Source organism: Pipra filicauda, unplaced genomic scaffold (assembly GCF_003945595.2).
Source record: "Pipra filicauda isolate LSUMZ 115617 unplaced genomic scaffold, ASM394559v2 scaffold235_size1210477_pilon, whole genome shotgun sequence".
Lineage (NCBI taxonomy): Eukaryota > Metazoa > Chordata > Aves > Passeriformes > Pipridae > Pipra > Pipra filicauda.
The window spans coordinates 427472-431832 of NW_024104349.1; the positions used below are offsets into that span (position 1 = coordinate 427472).

General features: G+C 46.5%; 2 long non-coding RNA genes across 2 annotated transcripts; one reads left to right on the forward strand and one right to left on the reverse strand.

The window, feature by feature from the left end:
* Window positions 1-1217: 1217 nt before the first annotated feature.
* LOC120323330 lies at window positions 1218-3505 on the reverse strand. The gene is made up of 2 exons (XR_005563660.1): window positions 3345-3505; window positions 1218-1653 (listed from the first exon to the last, which is right to left on the reverse strand). It is a non-coding gene; the product is annotated as an uncharacterized LOC120323330 (long non-coding RNA).
* A 192-nt stretch (window positions 3506-3697) lies between these two features.
* On the forward strand, window positions 3698-4140 carry LOC113989659. The gene is made up of 2 exons (XR_003541357.2): window positions 3698-3809; window positions 3965-4140. It is a non-coding gene; the product is annotated as an uncharacterized LOC113989659 (long non-coding RNA).
* Window positions 4141-4361: the final 221 nt, after the last annotated feature.

Genomic DNA, 4361 nt, shown 5'->3' on the forward strand with positions numbered 1-4361 from the left:
ACCATCCCTCAGCATTTGTTTCCTTCTTCCAACTTTTGCCTGGAAGCCATTCCCGGAATTTGTGCCCTGAAGCAAGGGACAAACTTTGCTCTCCAAAGCAGCTGCTCCACAGAGGCCAAGTCATGGATGTGTCTGCCTGTCCTTTGGTAGAGCCAACCTTGAAAGCCACAGTGCAGCCCATGCGCTGGACAGCCTTCCATTTATTTTGTTTTTTCCTTAGAATTACATGTGTTCAGCAGTTGGGATTCATCTCCTCCTGAGGGTCAAACCTGAATCCTTTGCAACTGAAGCAAAGCACTTCTATGATATGAATTCTTTTCACTACAGGCACCTCCTGCCAGGTTGACTGGATGTCTCTTACTGATCTGAACAGTCCTGGAATAAGGACCTTTCTGCTTTTCAAGGGATGCTGTTTCATCCTGAATTTTGCAAACGGGATGCAGGATTTTCTCTGTCTTCACCACACAGGTGACACACCTGGTCACCTTCACACTGTGGCAGTGAGGGAGGGGAAGGCAGGAATCCAGTACAGGGCCCCTAAATAGATACTGCCCAACCAGTCACCCAGGACACTGAGGGCATGGGCAGATCCTTCTGAATGAAGAGCACCACTTTCCTCATCTCAGCTCCTGGGAGCCTGTGCATGTGTCCACAATTACAGAGCATGGTCCAGGATGGATTCATGGGGATAATGGGGTAACAGATGTGCAGGATCCTCCCTCTGTTACCTTTGCTCCCTGCAGCAGCTAGCTCCCAGTATTTCTCCACACCTTTGGCAGGACAAGGGGGAATGGCTTTAAACTGGAAGATCAGTTTGGTTTAGATTGGATATTAGGAAGAAATTCTTCCCTGTGAGGGTGGTGAGGCCCTGGCACAGGTTGCCCAGAGAAGCTGTGGCTGCCCCATCCCTGGGAGTGTTTGAGGCCAGGTTGGATGGGGCTTGGAGCAACCTGGGATAGTGGGAGGTGTCCCTACCCATGGCAGGGAGGCTGGTAATAGATGTTTTTTAATGTCCCTTCCAACCCAAACCGTTCTGGGATTCTGTGATCCTGGACACATCTGGGCCTGGCTGTAACCCCAGCAACACGTGTACACCGAGTTCACATGTGCTCAACAGCAGTGACTCAAATCAAAAGGCTACAGATCAACCCACCCTTCTTTCTCCTCTTTCCTGCTCCCACCCCCACTGCCAGTCAGTGTGCAGAGCACAAATCTTCCATTTTTCCCCTTCAAAGCGAAACATTCTGTATCTTATTTATTTTGAAAACAATTTATAAGGGCAATAATAACATCCTTTGGCTTCTTGCCTCCACAGCCCCAGGCGCTCTATATGCCTCGTTACGAGGAGCAGCACACACTCTGCCATGTGCTGACTTATATAGGCAACTCACTGTACGCTCATTAAAATTCTGTAGGTATTGGCTGATACGAACGAAGCAGGAAGCGCCGCGTCGCTGCCGAGCGCAGGAAAAATCACTGCAAGAGCAGGTCGTGTGGTTCAGGAGCGCGGTTCAGCATCCTGGAAATCTGAAAACCTCTTGTGGTTCCGGCATCCCACGCACAACCCCGTGCCGTTCCTGGACGCAGGAGGTGGCGACGCGGCCGGTTACGCCAGGAGGCAGTCGTCTGACGCGGATCCGAGCTGGGATGTAGCTGCAAAAAAAAAAAAAAAAAAAAATAGATTATGCTTGCCTTTTGTAGAAGGAGATAAATAACACGAAAAATCAAAGTGGCCGTGACAGAAAACTTGGGAGAGAAAAGCCGAGCCTTGGAAACCCCCGGCTCTGGTTGGAAGAGTAATGCGCCTCAAAATGGCGAAGAAGAGGAAAAATGTGCAGAATGTCCTTGCATTGTGTAAAGAGTAATTGCACTGGAAGGGAGTTACGAACTAAGCAAACATGACTTCCAGTTTGATCCATATTAAGATTTATTGACCCTGAAAGTCAATATTCTCTGCGCCAGGGCCAAGGTTAACATTGAGTTTGAGGCCAATGGGAAAGCTGTAATGAAGTGCTGGTTAAGAGGCCCTTACAAAACTATCTGGTTTTCCAGGAGGGGTTGGAAGTCTTTACACATCCCCATCTTCCTCTACATTTCAAAGGTATCCAAATCTGCCAGGTTTTCTGCCAAATCCCAGCCACATTAACGCTGTGCCAAACTGATAAACCCTTTGGACAGCTTTTCCTGCAGAAGCATAAACCACCTCTATGCTACAATCACCCTGATGCTTTGATCATGGTCAGGACCCGCTCGTCTCAGTCCAGTGTAAACACAGATGGAAGGAAAAGTCGACCTCAGCCGATGACAAGCTAAGAACACATTTGATGAAGCGGTATGAAAAAACAATATTAGTGAACTTCTGTCCTTTGACAACTCCTGCATTAGGGAAGAGCAAGCACACATCACCACACAGAAATCTGCAAGGTTGTGAAAGTAGAAAATACTTCTTTGGAGTCAATAAATACGTAACAGTTCATTTATAGGGAAAGAACCCACCCTGCACTCTCACACCCTGGCCTTGCCATTGCAATTTTACAATTTCCTTTGAAATTCACTGTGAGATGTTAGATGGACAGAGAGCAGACAATCTCTGTATATTGGAAATAAAGTTGTTGTCCGAAGTCTGCTCTGAAGCATGACATTATACTTCCAGAATATCTGTGCCTGCAAAAACCCAGACTTCCAAGGCTGGTTTGGGCACTTGCCTAAAACTTTACTGCACCTGCAGAAAGGCTTGTGTCCCAGACATGATCTGTTTTCCTCAGTTTTACCAATGAGGCCAGTAAATGATACCAACTCTCCCAGAGAACCTTCGCTGCCCTAATACTGATCTGCCAAATCCTCAGCAAGAGTTGGAGGGGCAGAGTTGGAGAGGAGACCGTGGTCGTTATGAACCTGGTGACAGTACAGTCCAGCCGAGCTCACCATAAATTGTATGAATATTTTTGGAGACTATACAAGACCACAACCCTGAAAGGGAACATGGATTGCTTTGGAGCACAGAGGGAAAGCAGTACAGCACTTATTTCAGCCCAGTTCCAGAGGAACAGCTTACTTTTGAAACTACTTTGAATAAAGTCACAATGATTTCCCCAGGACTTTGCTGGGCTTGTACATTTTAATGTCTTTCTCCAGCTGCTTGCTTTCTCCCTGTGTTCATTAAGACATTTGGTTTTGTTATAAGGTCTGGGCAAGAGAAAAATAGCTGTATGTATATTTAAACAGACCATTAAAATAAAGAGCACCGTGTACTGGCACAGAAGAATTCTTAGTGTTATTCATATGTTTCTAGGTCCAGCGAGGCTGTTGTTATGCACAAACACCATCTCAAGCCCAGCTTTTACCAGTGTTCTCATCGCAGCCTTGTTCATCCGTGCTTCATTTTTCCTTCCTTTCTTTGGATCAGAACTCGCAAAACACAATTGTCTTCTGGAGGAGGGAGGATCTTGAGAAAATTGGTCCCTGATGACCTCTTTTGGCTCTCCAGACTGTTAAACACCTCCCTCTGACCCTCTGCAGTTGTGCTTTGCCCTGTGGCAGCATCTTCTTTAATAACCTAAAATAGGAAGCAACTCAGCAGGTTCTAAGGGGTGTTTCACAGCTGCTTTATTATGTCAGAATCAGACATGACAGTGGAGAGAAAGACAGATAGATGGGAAATATGTCATCAAATGGGAACCTAACCCCTTCCCAGTAACACAAGGGTGCAAGCCAGGTCTAAGGGAAAGGAGACTTACTGCCTGCCATTCAATGACAGCTACAAATACATCCCCAGACCCAGGATGTAGCCCTTCCTCAAAACACAATCAGTAAGAAACCAGCTCTCAACCTAAACCTTTATTTAGCTGTGTGTTACAGTTACCACATAACTTGGCGTCGTGGACATGGCCCTACATGGACTAGGAGAGCGCTCAGCGAACGGGGAGCTGAGCTGGCAACGCCATTTTCCCACACTTTCTTACAGGATCAATTTTCTTCTCCCAAATGACAAACGGAAAACAGAAGAAGAAGAAGAAAGCTGTTGCCATTCACAAGCTCCTGGAGTGTATTAAAGATGACATGGGCACAGCGACTTTTTTTCTGGCAATACAAGACGCAGCCTTTTGCATTTCTGCACAAAAACATGTTTTGTCCCTAAAAGATGTCACCATTCATTTTGCGCAAATTAATCACACATTCCCACCCAAACCTTTCATTAGCACTTGGGTATTTGAGCCACTTAAACCTTGCAAAGAAGGTTTTGAGGCCCATCATCAGCGAACATCACCTCCTTGAGAGCAGAGAAACAGCGCAGGCAGCAGCTGTGAGGTTCGAGAGAGAGACGAAGCTCCAGCTTTCAGCTTGGAGAGTTTATACCTTTA